The sequence below is a fragment of the Uranotaenia lowii genome, chromosome 2, assembly GCF_029784155.1.
Source record: "Uranotaenia lowii strain MFRU-FL chromosome 2, ASM2978415v1, whole genome shotgun sequence".
In the NCBI taxonomy this organism is placed as follows: domain Eukaryota; kingdom Metazoa; phylum Arthropoda; class Insecta; order Diptera; family Culicidae; genus Uranotaenia; species Uranotaenia lowii.
Window position 1 is genome coordinate 139,256,066 of NC_073692.1, and position 17,481 is coordinate 139,273,546.

Genomic DNA, 17,481 nt, shown 5'->3' on the forward strand with positions numbered 1-17,481 from the left:
CGTGCAACAGTATTAGAAAAATTATTATACTCTGCTCCTATTCTATCGGTTTGGATAGCAAAGTTCTCCAGTCATTAGAAACCGTACACAACGCAGGACTCCGAGCGATAATTGGGGCGTTTATAACAAGCCCAATCGAAAGCCTTCATGCTGAAACTGGGATTCCTAGCTTGAAAATGTTCATTGACCAGCGAACAGTGCTCTACACAGCTCGACGATTAGCTGTCCATCACATGGAGCCTCACATTGGAGCAGTGAGTACCGTAACAGACGATAACATTACTGATAACAGCCTTAGCAGTAATAGCAGCAGCCTTAGTGATGACGCAGATAGTTCTGATGAAAGGTGGGGAGAAAGACCCATGACCGAACCAAACTCCTTTCGGAACAGAGGTCAAAGCACGATGAATGAATTAGAGATACAGTTACCAAGAACAACTGTCTTCAAAATTGCAGTATGTCCCCCATGGCAGCGAATTAGACCACGCATTGACAAAAGTCTTCATAGCAAACTTTCTCAAGGAGCAACACCAAGTGAACTCAGAAACTTGTTTAACGAACTTCGCCACAAAAACTACCGTATCCATAGGGCAATCTATACGGACGGCTCCAAACAAAATTCCAAATGCGGATATGGCATAGTAAGCCAAGGCTTCGTGACACAAAGAAGGCTGAACAATATCTGCAGCATATTCACAGCGGAAAGCGAAGCAATAAAGGAAGCACTTTCGTGGGTAGTTGAACAACAAGTTCCGCAAGCCTACCTCATTTGCACTGATTCAATGAGCGCAGTGACCAACCTGGAAAAGTGCAAGATCAAATCCAAATGGAAAGACTGCGTTCAAATGCTACTCAATCAGATTGCTGATTTGGGAGCCGAAGTGGTTTTTTGTTGGATTCCCAGTCATATAGGAATACCCGGAAACGAAAAAGCAGACACGGAAGCCAAAAAGGCATTGGAGCTACCAGAGGATACAGAACAAAGCGTTGACTTTTCAGAAGTCCGAAAAATCGTTAAACTTCAAATTACGAAGAGATGGCAGCTGCAGTGGCACACGAATTTAAACAACAAATTGCGAGAAGTGAAAAACACCATACTACCTTTCAAAGCAGCGTTTCTAGGCAATCGAAGGGACGACGTGATTTTAGCTCGCCTCCGGATCGGGCATACCCAGCTCACGCATGGGTACCTGTTGGATAAAATAGACCGGCCACTATGCCCCAGATGTAACGAACCCATGACAGTCAAACACATCATCGTCAACTGTGATCAACTAGATGAACACCGAACAAATCATGGCATTCCAGGAAATCTTCGAGAAGCACTTGCCGATGATACGGAAATGGCGCAGAAAGTGATTGAATATCTTAAAACAATTAACCTGTATGAGAAAATATGAATGTACCTTGTAATTGTGAAAATTTGCATGGACCTGAATGATAAAAAAGGTCCTTAATAAAAAAAAAAAAAAAATAAAAATAAAAAAAAAAAAAATTACAAAAATAACAAAAATTACAAAAACTACAAAAATTACAAAAATTACAAAAATAACAAAAATTACAAAAATTAAAAAAAATTACAAAAATACAAAAATAACAAAAATAACTAAAATAACGAAAAATTACAAAAATTTCAAAAATTACAAAAATTATAAAAATTTCAAAAATAACAAAAATAACATTATTACAAAATTGAAATAATTTACAAAAGATACAAAAATTTATAAAGTAAGACTTAGTACTTAAATGAAAAAAATGACATAATTACAAATATGAAAAAATGACAAAGAATGGTGGTGTGCGAAAAAATAGCAGCGCCACTTAATTCTTCGTAAAATGCTTTCATTCCATATAAATTTCATTAGTAACAAAATATTTTAAATGTTATGTGTAACTTAGAATGAAAAGTTTTTTGGAATTGTTTTTTTTTATGGTTATGATTTTTAAAATAGTTTAAGGATAAACAGTTTTTTTCCCTGGCGTTCGAAAATAAACCGATGAATCGTTTTTTATTATTACGCTTTGCGTTATTTTCCCTTGTCTGTTTTCATCGATCAATTCTTTAAATCTTATTTTTTCAAAATCTCACATCAAAATTCAAATTAAGTTCAAAATAATAACGATACCAAAAATAAACAATGAATAAGGAAATTGATTTCTTTCACCATTTTCCTACTCATGAATATCTCACTTACTCAAAAAGTAATAAATGTAAATGATTTAATGATAAAATAACTCATAATTATAAAAACCAATCAGAATGAAAGTTTCGAATCAATGTTATTCCCGGTAAATCATTGATAAATTTTTCAAAAAGATTTTCCTCAATCTAAAACTTAGAAATTTGCTTCAAAAAAAATTTTCAACACCCAGATTTCCAGATTTGGAATGTATAATATTCCAACACAGATTAATAAAAATCAAGATTCGTAAATAAAATATAAGGTTAAAACCTAATTATGATTAAAATTTTTCACGGAAATATTAATAATTGTTATTAATCATATTCATCTTTATTTACATTTCTTTTTTTATTAACATTTACTTTTTTTGGAAGTAGTTATTGGCGTTGAGGACCAAAAATATGAAAAAAGGGTGAGAAATAAGAATAGTTTCACTTATGTTTTTCAACAAAAAACATAAGTGAAACTATTCGATGCTCCTTCGAATTATTTGAAGAGATTACTGCATTTTAGGAGTTTTCTAGAATTCCAAAGGTTTTCAAAGCTTTTAAAATAGGGTTTTAAGAGATGCTCCTCTAGCGTTGAGGAATTGAAATTTGATCTATAATACTTTATCAAACTGCTTGATTTCTTCATTAACAGTCATTAGTATGATGCAAAATGATGATACATAGAGGCTGATTTGAAACCAAAAAAAGGCTACTAATTCAAAAATACTTATGTTTTAAATAGTCAAACACTATTTCTCTAGTTCTTAGTCATAGATGGCACCACTATCTTGTAATTGAACCGAATTCATGCCCATTTTAGAATATCTGAGGTTAATTCAGGAGTTCTGGATGATTTTGATCAAGAAATCAGTACTTGGTAGCGTGTGAATGCCTTGGAAATTCTAAGATCACTTAATCAAAAAATTAGAATTGCATCAAGAGCACTAAAAGTGAGTTTCTTGGATCGATACCGTAAACTGGGGGTACTTTGATCACCGGGGTAACTTTGATCAACATGAAATTTTTGCAGATAATCATCATGAACTAAGCAAAAAGTTAAAATATCTGAAAACTGTTTATTACGTTTGAAAGCCTATAAATTAAGTTACGAATAAGCTAAATTTGGTTTTTATTAGAAGATTTTTGATATTCCTAATAATGTTATTTTAAAAACTTAAAATATCTGGTTTTTATAAGGCTCACAAACAAACACTTCTCCTGATCAAATTCAAGCATTTAGGAGCAAATGGGTTGTTAAATGTGAAAGTTCAACTTTTTTCTTTGTTCAGGTTTAGTTTAAGTGTTATTTTTAAGGTCATTTGGTGATAATGTTTTTATATTGAAAAAAAAAAACGGTGTATTTCCATGAGGAACCCCGTATAGTAAAAATGGTTAAAACCCTATCAAATGGTTCAATTTGAAGAAAAAAAAATACATGGTAACAGTTCGAGGATCTAGGGAATTGCGTAAAGGAAAAAAGTTATTTGATTTTTAGGCCAAAAAAAATTGAGAAATGTTTTAATTTTTACCCCTAGATGTATGCTGCAACATGGTCCATCTTTTGACTATAAATGTTTTTGAAAAAAAAACGTTGAAAAACTGGGTATAGTCCTAACAGAAATTACTGTTATTAATGTTTATGCTTTGTGTGCTTATTGGCACCATAACAAAATTTTTTGAAGATGTTGCGGTACTTAAAAACCACAGTGATCAAAGTCACCCCGAAACTCGAAATCTGGTTTTGTAACAAACATTCAATTATTACCACCAATGTCTTTTGAATTTACTACAATCAATGATCATGTTTGATACTCCTCACCTCAGTAAGGGTTTTAAAATTTTTTGATATTACGAAAAAGCAACCCCTACCAAAATATTCAAAAATGAATAAAAAAAGTGATCAAAGTTCCCCCAGTTTACGGTAATCAGAATAATTGTACTTTTTTATGGAGCTTGACGGACAAGATGGCTAGCAGTAGTATAGGTATGATTTTCAATTGAATCGAAAGTTGAAATGAGCAGGAATTTTGGCGGTTGTGCATTCTTGTGCTGGTGATTTTTTTTGTGTAAATCCGGTAAAGCTTTCTGCAGCGTGAACTCCAACAAAACTGTGTTGGAAAACTACTTTGAAATGATGAATATGGGCCTAAATAAACCTGCAAAATAAATATTGAGACTTAATTTGGTTTTAACTGCAAGACAGTGCTGTCATCTACGACTTAAAACTGGAAAAAAGTGCGGTTTACTGAAAAAAAATCTAAGTTTTCAAATTCCAACCTATTTTTTCCTGAATCAAAAAAAAACCCAGAATGTTTGTTTCAACATTTCACGTCATTTTATTGAAGAAAGCAAGTAGACTGGTAATGAATAACAGCTCAAATATCAAATTCCTAAGTTTTACAAGAGAATCTCTTTGAACCCCATTTTTTAAATCTGTGAAAATCTTTGAAATTCTAGAAAACTTCTTAAAATGCAGTTTTCTATCGAAATAATTTGCAGAAGCATTATTATTCACTATAACACATCAAATTTTTGAAATTAACTTGTTTTTGTTGAAAAACACAAGTGGAACTCTTCTTATTACGTACCCTATTTTTCATATTTTTAGTCCTCAACGCCAATTGCTACGTCCAAAAAAAGAAAACTTGTGCTTGATTTATCCGTTAAACAATTCCAAACCAACTGTAGAAGAAAGTTTTGGTGATTTTTAACAATTCATATTTAAATATGCAAAACACACAGTAATACTATTCTTATTTTGGTCACGGTATTCAAAATTTTATTATTGAATTTAATTTGATAAGAAAAGGAATTTAATGTTATTTCAAAAGTGCCAGTGATCAAAGTCAGTGATAAGCCTTTTTTCGAAACAAAAGTTCTTCCAGTTATCAAAATAACAGACCAAAAAAGTCATTTTTTGAGGTTCTTAAAATTTACTTTATAAATCATTTTCAATTAAACTGACAAAATCAACAAGAAAAAAATAAAAATAAGGAACTCCAAGTTTTGTTGTAAATATCGGAAGCATAAAGCAAATACACATTTTGTTAGCATTGCGCATTTAAACTAAGCTTTAAAGTTGCTACTTCGAATCATTTTTCGAACTTTTCAAAGATTTATTTGAAAATCATTATCATTTCAAAAACATGTCACCACATGAAAAGGTACTGACAACTGTCATCTGAAATCGTCACCCAAATGTGACGATTCTCACCCACAAAGTTCATCCTATGTGACGTTCCTCACCAAAACCGACTACTGGAATAGAGTGACTTGGGTGACTCGACTATCATCATACCACGCGAGGCGCAGAATAAGGGCCAAAGTTTTCAATCAAAGGTTTAAAGTTTTAATTTTCAAGCTTCGAAGATTTTGTCACTTTCAATTGCAACATTGGTTCCTGGAAAGAACACTATTAGAAATTATGTTTTTTCTTATTATAAATTTTGATTAAAAGCATTCAATTTTCAGAACACAAAAATTAGAAATTGAAAAATAAAGACATATTTTAAAAAAATATGTCTTCAAATTTCAAATTAAATTTATTAGGAAATATAAAAAAGTTCTTTAAATTTGGTTAATTTATTTAAAATTAAAAAAAAAAAATATAAAGATAAAAAGTAAAAGTTGAATAAGGTAAAGTAAACCAATGTAAAACTTTATAATCTTTATCGCAGAATTCAATGTTTTTGGTTTAAAGTCTTGTAAAAAAAGTGCGAAAATTTCTTAAATAACTCTTTTTAAAGATATTTCAATAACACCAAAATTGGATATTTACATTCAAGACCCAGACCCAGGCCCAAATACGACAAAAAGCCTTTTTAATTCATTGTAAGTCGGAAGAAGCAAATTTGTTTAGCTTTGTGTAATTTTTCAAAAAGAAAAAATAATTGTGAATTTGAGCATTTAAAAGAACGAGAAAAAAAAATTATAATTAAAACTTAATGGTTTTTTTGGAGAATATCTCCAGCGTAAGATTTTTAATCAATTTTTTTTAGTAATAATATAGAGGACATAACTTAAGGTTTTTTTTGTTTATTCTGTTGACAATCGTGAGTGGTAAACGCCTGTAATATGGCTACCGACTTGTTGATGTCTAAAATAAGTATTCGATGAATAAATATTGAAGATAAAATGGTTGGTTTTAATCTCTGAACTTGTTGAGTTACACTTCTTAACAAAAAAACGCATTCTAAAGCCGATATAGGGTTTTTGTATGTCAAATTTACAGTTTCAATACAAAATGTTGGGCTTGTGATATAGCTCAGTTGGCAAGTCTGTTGTCTCCTGAGCCGATGTCCGTGAGTTCGAGCCCAAGAGTAAAATTCGAACACAGTTGTACCGGAAAAGTTTTTCAATAACGATATGCCAACTTTATCGTAGATAAAGTCGCGAATGCCATAAAGATGGTAAAACGACTATAATCGAAACAAAACAAAAAAAAAATTCAAAATGTTGAGCGACTCTTGACTTGAGTTAAATCAAAATTTACAACTAAAAATAAGTTTCAATTCGTGAACGTCAAATAGTGTCGTAAAATGAAATATCTCAAGCCTAAATAGAGTTATTTAATACTAAAGCCAAATTTCTGACAAGCTTGCTTACACTTATTTTCAACCAAATTTTAAAATCAAGTAATTTCCCGTTACTCAGGTGAACATTTTACTTTGAAAAAATCTCCAAGGGTGGGGGGGTTATTAAACCCCCCCTCCCTTTCGCATGATCTTGTATAGTATACGCCTTGCATTGGAGATTTGTCGAACTAATTAATCTAAAAAATGCATGTAATCACATATTTAGACAGAAACTGAGGTGGATATCCAATAGATATATGTACATATATTCATTCATTGAAAACCGAAACTTTGAGCGATCCAAAACTCCCGTAAATCAAGTCCAATTTTGCTGAAATTTTGCATTGTTCTGCAACATTATGTATATGGTCAATTTTCAAAATCCAACATGACCCATTTGACTGCCTGCCAATACATTAATATGAAATGTATCGGTTGTATAGTCGATCGACATATACGGACTGTTATTCAAAAATATATGTTTTGGAGAGCTTCCATAAAGTAACAAACTTTCAAAATATTTCAAGCAAGCGATAGGATCTTTACCAACTTTATCAGGTTTTAAGCAAACGTCATCCGTGTCATTTGACTATTATTGTGAATAGTCTTACCAAAACACATAGAGGTTACGTTATATCTTTCAAATTATTTCACTCTTTTTTCTTATTCAATTAATCCCTTCTTGTTAATTTTTACCTTCCATTCGTCCCAGAGATTATGTCAGCGAACACAGTGAACACTTAAACGCAGGGCCAGATGACACTCCGGCCTCGTAATGAGACTCATTTTCTCCACACCCGGATGCAATTCTTTGCGTGACGGGTTTGTTTGGAAGAAAATGGCTCAATTTAAAAATTGCAACAACGCGAACGAACGCATCAGCCAGCCGCTGCGTGTAATTTTTCCTCATTCACATTTTTTGCCCGCTCTCGATTTCCTCGTTCAAAATTTGCAACACATTTAGACTGCGACTAGAAATTGAAACTTGGGCAGTGCCGTTGTGGTACATCGAAACATCCACTTTTTGGGTACTCTGCCGTGGTTTGGCGAGGAGCTGAACCCATTATTTGACCAAGAACAATTGTGCAAACATGGACTCGGTTATTTTGGTTAAATACTTTACAATCGAGATCAACAGAGGGTAACCAAAACATAACATTTTGTGTTAAGGTTGTATGTTTGTTTTTGTTGCTTAAATATACTACAAGCTTTTTGTTTTCAACAAAATAAGGCTTAAGTCAAGAAATAACTCACAAACTGCATTTTTTACTTAAAAAATATCGAAGATGATTTTGACCAAGTTATTATCTGCTCTCCTGGCGTTTCGCGACCAATTCAGCCGTAATCAACTCGTTATTTGTGACCTCATTGGAAGTGCGCGGGTTATGGATCGTTTCCCCAATTTTCGGAGGCAGTTATCGAATCAACGAATGAACGGGGGCTGTGACACACTTAGCTTTGATTGAAGTGTATTCGATTTTTTTTTCGGTTCCCAGGAAGCGCTGTTTGATGCTGTTGTGAAACTGCCCAATAGATCATGACGGTGGCATCTTCAATGATCTATTGAATTCCAATGCCCCAAAAGCGAAAATTATTTACAGCTTTTTACAGAAGGCGATGGTTGCTGAACCTGTGATTTCATTTGAACCTTAGTGTTCCGATGTGCAAGGATTCAGTACGCCAAGGGGGATCCAGTGTTTGGGATAATTGGTCTTGAAGATACACTAAAAAAAATCCCACAAGGCTCCTTCCAGGGACACTGGTTTGGTCATTTCCATGAAAAATCCCCAAAAAATGTTAATTTTTTTTGCTATATTCTTCTGCTGACTCTTCTCGAGCAATTGGTGGCAGTGAAGTGGCAGTGAAGTGGCTCAGTTGTCGAAATTTAGGCGTTGGTGAAAAAAATCCCTTGTGAAGAGTTTTAGTACCCAAGAAACCAAAAGTCACACAAAGAATGCTTTGAAAGTCACATATTGGCTGACAAAGAGAATCAACTGTCTTTTTTGATACGATATATTCAGGAAATATAGGAAAGATGCAATCGAGCAGAGCAAATTGATGCCTTTTGTGATATTGAGAGAGCGAGAGAAAATTTCTGTTAACTTTACGATTTGAAAACTGAATTAAAAGGCCGCTGAAAGTTGAATATAAGTTCATTTATATTTGTTTTGAAACTTAACAATAAGAACTTAAATTTTGAGCAGTATACAACGCACTTCAGATCAGAATTGGGGCTGACTTACCTTTTTGTAACTGTTTTATGGGAGTTTTTGCTATTCTTGTATTTTTTTGGTTCAACTTGGTAACCAAGAATTAAAAAAAAAATATTTTTTTTAGTTGATTCGATTTGATATTGTATACGAAAGTTGTGGTTATTTGCATAAAGTACGGGAACTTTTTGTTACCGTCAACTGGGGCATCTTGCAACACTTTTCAACTTCAAAGGCTTCTAAAAACTTTATGTCCACAGATCATCATACCATCATCAAAAGTTTTAAATTAAATTGAACTTCAAATTTACGTAGTCAGAAAATTTATTTGTTTCACCAGTTTTTATTAAATGTTCAAAATCATACGATTTTCACCCTTCTAAGAAAAAGGGGTATGCTGCAGAAAACTTTGTTTTTAATGAAGAATAAAATGAAAACGTTTGAAAATTTATAGTTTTTGATATATTTTAGTGTTAGAAGTAAAACAGCACAGTTTACATTCGTTTAGTTTTTTTTTCCACTGAATTGAACATTTTTTCTGTCTAAAATGTTTTTAAGGAAAAAGCAGAAATTCAATCTGGGAAAATTTACCGGAAAAAAAACAATTACGTATATTTTTGACAAAACAAACTTGTTTTTGGAAAATTGCTGATTTTTGAATCCTTCTGTAAAAAAATACTGTATTCAATATTTTTTAAATTCGCATAATTTTTTTAATGTTTTCTTTGATAACAACCGGCTCCGTTGTGTTTCCTTTTTCATATCCAAATAATACACAATTGTAATGCATGAATAATAGTTTTGCCTTTTCAAGAAAAAATGCAAAACACTATATTGTAGATGGGGGGTTTCTGCAAAAGTTAAACTGCAAGGCAAATCCCGCAACTTAAAATGAAGATTCAGTTTACAATAAAAAAAACCAAAATAATGAAGCAAAGATACAATTTAGCTAAAAATCAAAACTTCTAATGTTCTTAATCTTCCATCTGTATTGGAGTCAATATGAAGTAAATTGTTTTTCTGTGATACGATATGCTAAATAAGAATGATTTATGCAAGATAATTTAATTTTCCAACCTCCCTTGAAATGCAAAGCTTTGCAAACTCCTTGATTTTTTCAAAAGGCTACCAAATCATTTCAGCAAAAAAAAAAAGGGTTAATCAGGCGGTCGAATTACTGTTTTGGTTGTAAAACCAAAACTTCCAAACTAATTATCATCATCATATCATATTGAAATCGGCCCAATATATGCTTCCAATTGAAAAATTGGTTACAATTTTTGTGTTCTTTGAATATTTCCCTCAAAGTCAAAGTGTCGTCGTGTTGAATGGCGTTTTTCGACATCGATTATTAATTTAGTTAAGTTTGAAATGACTCCGGGTGTAAAAATAGAAAATAAACGGTCAAATGTTAAATTGGTTTCATTAAACCACCGACCAGGCACCCAGGCAGCAGAACCTATAAAAGTTGTGAAAAAACCTCATTTTTCATTTTTGGGAAAAAAAAACTTTGATATTTATATTTTTGGAAGCAAAATTGATAGCCGAGCTCAAATCTAACAAAGATTCGATTTTTGAGCAGCTTACTTAGTAGGGGAAGTTAGGTTAAATTTTTTTTTTGAAAAATGAGGATTTCATAAGAGAGATTTTTAATGCTTTGCAGAGAAAAATCTGTTCAAAATAAATGCAACTGAATACCCTTTTTTTAGAAATTTCATCTATTTTTAAGATTTTAATTTTTCAAAATATATTGTCTTAGTTATAGCAATAATAGTTTGACAAAAAAATCAACAGATTTTCACCGATTTCAAACATCTTAAAGTATAGTTTTTTTTTTATCAAAATTTCGTGTCGATTTACATGTTTAAATAAAGAACTTAGTTTCAACTTTTTGAAAAAAAAAAACAAAAATTAGTTTTTAATACGTGCTAGTGAAGTTGTTATTAATTTTTTTGTGAGGCATGTTTTTTGTGTTATCATGAAACCAAACATTTTTCCTCAGTAACTAGTTCTTGGAATGTAAGCCTTCTGTTTAATGTGGGATCTTTTAAAAAATAACAATTTGCTTAAATTGGCAATACCAATAATTTTATTTCTTTAATTACTCAAAAAATTAATTTCCTTTTTCAACTGATTTCTTTTTATGCATAAATATAAGATATTATTGTTCAGCTAATGTGATCATTTAATTTTTTTTTATCTATTTAAACTATTCCAGTGAAAGAACAATACCATTATACATTACATTAAATTGCAAACAGGTTTTAAGACAGCCGTATAATTCATCAGTACCGCTCTTTAAGTATTATTTTAAAATTATATTTCGAACTCGATGGAATCGAGGTAAACTTTTTGAAATGCTCAGCAAGCAGAAGAGTTATCCATGATAAGCAAGCAGAAAAGTTAGAAGATTCAAGAAGAAGTTCGAGTAGTGTTTTTCTTTCTAATGAAAATAGCACCCCCCCCCCCCCCCATCCAAACCACTCCCCCGTTCCTTCGGCCATGCTGGCACTGCAGTGTCGAATTTCTGTTTGCCTTACCTAAACTGAGAATAATTTTAAATTGAAATCAGGGATGCCAAGTGGATTTGTCAAAAATCAGGACACCATAAAAAAAAATTAGGAGGACAATACTGAATTTGCTTAAATTGCATAAATAAAGACTATACCGTCAATTGGGGCAACATGCAACACTTCAATGGTTTCTAAAATCTTAATGCTTACAGATAATCATACCTCTTGTACACAAAAGTTTTAAGTTTGGGGGGACACCAAAGTGACTTAGTCAGAAAAATAATTGGTTTAACCAATTATTTTTAAATTTACAATAACATGGGATTTTTACACTACTGAGAAAAAGGGGTAAGTTGCAACAAACTCTGTAATTAATGAAAAATCAAATGAAAATGTTTGAAATTTTTAGTTTTTGATACATTTGTGATGTCATTATGCAAAAAGCAGCAATTGCAGTAGTTTTTGGTTTTGTTCGAATTAAATTTTTCATTTTTTCTGTCAAAAATGTTTTCAAAAAAAGAGTGTTATCTGCTGCATACATTTAGGGGTAAAAAATACTACAAAATATTCTCCTATCTTAAATCATGTAAATAAATTTTAGGATGGATGAAATTTTATATTAACAAACGCATAATGTAAAACAATCATATCCCAGCATATGGAAACGCGATTTATGAGATTTAATTCTGATTTGCATTTTGTTGCATTTTGCCCCAAGCAGCTAACTGAATTATAAAAATATTTATTTAAAAAAAATTGGAGATTGTCCGAAAAATATTTATACACCAACAGGGTTGGTATAGGATAATGAAAGCAATATAAAGTTTGTAGGCGATATCATTAAGCCAATCCGTTATACTAGGTAAAGTTTTTTACGGCATCGAAAAATGCAATAATTTGTACATTTTTTGCTCGATTATTTAATTTTTTTAATAAGAATCAAAAACTTTAGGAAACTCTTCCACGATGTTAAAACTATGTCATCATCAATTTGTTATTCTTTAATGATAACTTCATTACAATATATTGAAATAAAAATTGAATGATTGTTGTGGTATACAAATGTTGCATCTAACCCTGCTTTTGCATGATGCCCCGTCTGACGATATACAGGTATTGTGGACGTCTCAATTTATGCAACTTAGGCAAGCAGACACCATTGAAATATCATATAAATCGAAGATTATAATCTTTTATAAGAGTTGAACTTTTTTATAACGGATTTGTTAGATATCTTGATAATTTGACTTTTATTAATACATTTTTCAATTTAAAAATCAGGACAATTCAGGAATCAGGACGGTCTCTCGATAATCAGGACAAATCCTGAAAAATTAGGACAACTGGCACCTCTGCTTGATATATAAGTGATCTCTGGAGTGAATTTGCGCCATGTGAATTTAAAGTAACATTCAAGTAAAATTTTTTAAAGTGAGCACTTGAGTTAGTTGAAAGTGATCAAGCATGTGGATTGTAAATGTATGCTCAGGTCATTAAATTTTGTCTGTTAAAGCGATTTTTCTGTGATATTTTTTGTAATCGATCAGAAAATAATGGTTTTTTTTAAAGGTTGTATTCTTTAAATTTTTTTTTTTACAATTTTTTATCAAATTAATCTGTTGTTTAGGTAACTGCATCCTCCTCCTTCACAGTAAACGAAAATTACCGAGTTCGGTAATTTTTTTACCGAAGACCTAACATGTGTAAATCGTTAAACTGTTCGGTAATTTTTTCGATGAAAAATAAACGAACATCGGTAAATGTAGAATCTTGATTATTTTCGAGCCACTTTAAAGCGTTTTAAATGGAATTTCTGCTGGAAAAATCTGACAATAATGAAGCAAAACCATCATGAGATTGAACTTAAAGTATAATTGGTTGGTAGAGATATTGGTTGCAAAGGGTATCTACATACAAATTCACTCTTTTTGGGCTTTTTAAACAGCGAAAATCAAAGTTTTCGTTTTGAAAATCTTTGTTTCCATCGACATGAGCAGAATTTTGCCAATCATTTAATTTTTAACAAAACAAACTGTAAATACACACTTTAAAATGCTAGGGACCTTGCAACGAGAAAACATGTTATAGGAATCATACGCTAGAATTTGTTTAAAATAGGGTTTTTCATAAATTTTGTCGTCCATCAGAAATTATCTGTCTCATTGCCTAAGAAAAAAAATAACTTTTCAACGATCTACACTTGGTTTTTCGCTTATTTAAAGTTAAAAATGCTGGTTTGAAACTTGACTTCCTTGATGGCCCTTGACCGTAGTTGCCGATCCTGTGCTTCACTCCAATGCTTGTTTTGAACTTTGTAGACATTTTTGTCAGTGATTGCGTACTTTTCCACCACACATACACAGTAACTCTTTTTTTCACGACCATTTAAATCACCGCTGGATGTAATTTTTCGGGGTTTCTTTTGTTGATTTTGTTCGGTGATGTTTTTAACAAAACTAGCGAATTTTTGTTAAAAACATCACCGAACAAAATCAACAAAAGAAACCCCGAAAAAAACAGTAACTCTTTGAATAATTGAGCTATCAATGTGAAAATGACGGATTTTTAACGAAACTTTTCACGAAACTTTAACGAAATTTTCTTTTTTCTTTTTCTTTAAAATCGTAAATACCCCAAAACGCGTTAATTTTAAATTTTGGAAAAAAAAAGTCTGATAGTGTTTTCACAGGAAGCAAAATGCTGTGAAAATTTTGAATGTCCGATTCCTAGTAAATGAGCTATTAGCAAAAGAAAGTGTCCATTTTCTTAAAGAACTAAGTTTTATTTGTTTTGTCAAACAGTTTCGACGCAAATAAACGTACCAATTTCGAGAAACAATATTTGTCGGGAAAGCTTCACTGTAACCTTATTGGTATAAGAATCTAATACAAAAAAAAAACAAAAAATGGAAAGATATCACCAATGAAAGATAAATAATACTAGTTTACAACAAATATTGCAATTCTCACCACGTTTGATTGATGATTTCTCATGAATTTTTTTTCATTTTCCTATCTCCAGCTCTTGTTTCGTTTTTGGAGAATTGCTGCAAGTTCCGAGTGCCATTGTCAACAAGCTCTGAAGAAACATCGTTGCTTTAAATTCAAAAATTACTCTAACATGTTCCGTTGAGTTCAATCTAAACCAGAATGAAAACAAAGATTCCCAGTCAAGTTGGCCGAAGTTAGAATTTCAAATGCCAGTCACCTAAAATTCAAGTGATGAATGAGTTGATATTGGATCTTGCACTTCAATATTAAGTGAGAGACAAGTGAAATGTACATGAACCACTTGAAATGAAGAAATTCATCTGTCCTTTACATTTATTTAGACAAAAAACTGACATAAATTTAACACGATTAGTTCCGAAGAACAATCGAATCATCAAAAATTAATAAAAAATTATTGATTATTGGCTCGTTGGGTGAATCCTACCATTTGGTTGTTCTATTTTCAACATGTAATTATTAGGTTATTACAGAAAAATATGTTTCTTCATAATTCTAAAACTTAGTCAACTTGAAGTAATATCACAAAAAAAAACAGCCAACACACTAGTAAGTAGGTATATAAAAATGCACCTGCATTTTCCTCATAATCAGATATGCTCACCAGGAAAAACTTTCCCCGGGGCACACAGAGTTAATGCTGCCGCGCCAGTTTTGCCCAACAAGCTTATACACTTAATCCAAGTGCATCAAACTTGCATTTCGCACATATAAAACCCGAACACCGAACGAAGGGGACAAACATACACACAAAGACACACATACAAACATCAACCCACAATCTCCTCACAATTTACCGGTTACATCATCGCGTGTCACCATCTTGGAGCCCAGAAAAGTGATCAACTTTTACCGGGCCGGAAAGACAGGTTTGCCATCCAGTTAAGTACTCCACCATAGCATAATATCGTCGTGAACTTACTTATACGAGCTTTGGCGTTCCAGTCTTCGTTGTTGTTGTTGTTGTTGACGTCGATCGACCACCAAAAGCATCAGCTTAGCTTAAAAGGAGCAGAGATAAATCTCTTTCCACCGTTTGGCGTCCGAGACTGGGTTCGAAGTTTGTTTCCCAAATGCCCTGGACAGTAGCCCAGCTAAGGCCATGTCATGTCGCTGTTTCTCTTCTTCCTTGTTAGCGGATTTTGGTTCCGAATCGGACGTCGAGCAGCATCGACAGCAACAGCACCTATTTGCTTAACCAAATTCCAGACTAAATCCAGTCCCCGGATTTCAGTGAAGTGGTTCCCGGCGCTTGTCGACCATTGACCGGTTTGGTTTGCTAATACTCCATTGGCAGTGAGCCACATCGAGAGCTAGTAGGAGATGTCTGCATAAGCTATAGTCAAATTTAAATTAAAAATCATAAACACATTGAAACCAAAATTCACCTTAATTAACAAAATCTAGGTAAAGCAATTTAAAATGAGAATAGAAAAAGTAACGTAGTTTAAATTGAACAAAAATAACGTTATTCAATATTTGTCTTTCATGCTGTAACAAGTGAAGTTCCCAGATAAATCAGCAAAACAAATATCAAAAAATATTTTTTTTTTTGAAAAAAGAAAAAAAACATCTTAGGTATTTTTATATGAGACATTGAAGAAATCTGCTTTTCTCTCTTGATTTTTGTGGACTGGACATTTACACCACCTGAATTGGAAAAATGGCTCAAGTTCAAGTTGGATAGATGATTTTTATTAAATACGTTATTTTTATATCACTGATTATTCTTCTAAATATTTGAAAAAATGGTTTTATAAATCTGTAATGAGACTAAAATTTAGTTGAAGGAAAATTCAACGAGCCTATAAACCGATTTAATATTGTATCTTTAGAGGTTGTCACAAATCCAGTCATAAAACCTTCTAAGGAGGAGTCAGGTTTGCTCAAATAAAGACAAACTTCATTTCAAGCTTGTTACAGCCCGTGGTGTAGAGGATAGCCTTCCAGTCTTCTAAGCCCACGGTTTTGAGATCAAATCCCGATCACGGCATAACATAGTACGCGTTCTGTGGGTTGGTGGTTTGTAAGATGCTAGCCATCATATCTTCGAAAGTTGTACGCGTAGAGTTAATTAAAAAATGATCTCTTCGAGGAAACATCAAGTTTCATTGAGATCTTGTATGTGTCTGTGTGCGTTTGTGCTCGAATAGAAGTTTGAAAAATAATTTAGATGTATAATTTTATCATAAAAATAATTAATTAATTAGAAACATTTTCTGAGCTTATGATGGAAATCCACCTAAGGACCCTGAATTGAAGTTAAAGTAAGTTTTTTGAAGGGAAATTTGTTTGAAAAACTTTCAATCACTGTAAGTTGCGGCAAACCCGAAGCAATCGACCATGCTCGCTCGGCTTAAATCCCGAGTCGATGGTGATGGTGATAGAGAAACAAGAGAGATCAAAAGTGGGAAAGATCACATGCGAGATATACATGGTGTTTCGATAGATGGTCCAGCAGTTGATCGGTGGAACTCGACATGTACGCTCATGTCGGTCGATTCCATCACGTTCACCGTGGTGAAATTGGCTAACGTACCTTTGTACTGAAGCGGAGATTGCGGGTCCAAGTCCTGTCGGTGAACCGTTGTATCTTTTTCGAAATATTCATGATATTTACTGATTTTGTTCTTTCTTTCATTGATACCTCATGTTTCTCTAATTCATCTTCAAAACTTTGATTATTTTGAGGTACCGTAAAACGGGGTAACATTGATCACCGGGGTAGCTTTGATCAACATGGAATTGTACCAAATAATCACCAATAACTAAGTCTATAGTTTGAATTTTTGAAAACTGTTTTCTACGTTTGAAAGCCTATTAATTGAGTAATAAAAAGGCAAATTTTTAATTGTATTTGAAATTTGTTTTCTGTTAGTAAGATTGTTATTTCAAAATCTTAAAATATCTATTTTTTCCAAGGTTCGCAAAAAACAGCTTCCCTGATGATGCCAAAAAGCATTTAGAAGCAAACAGGTTGTTGAATTTGGAAGAACAACTTTT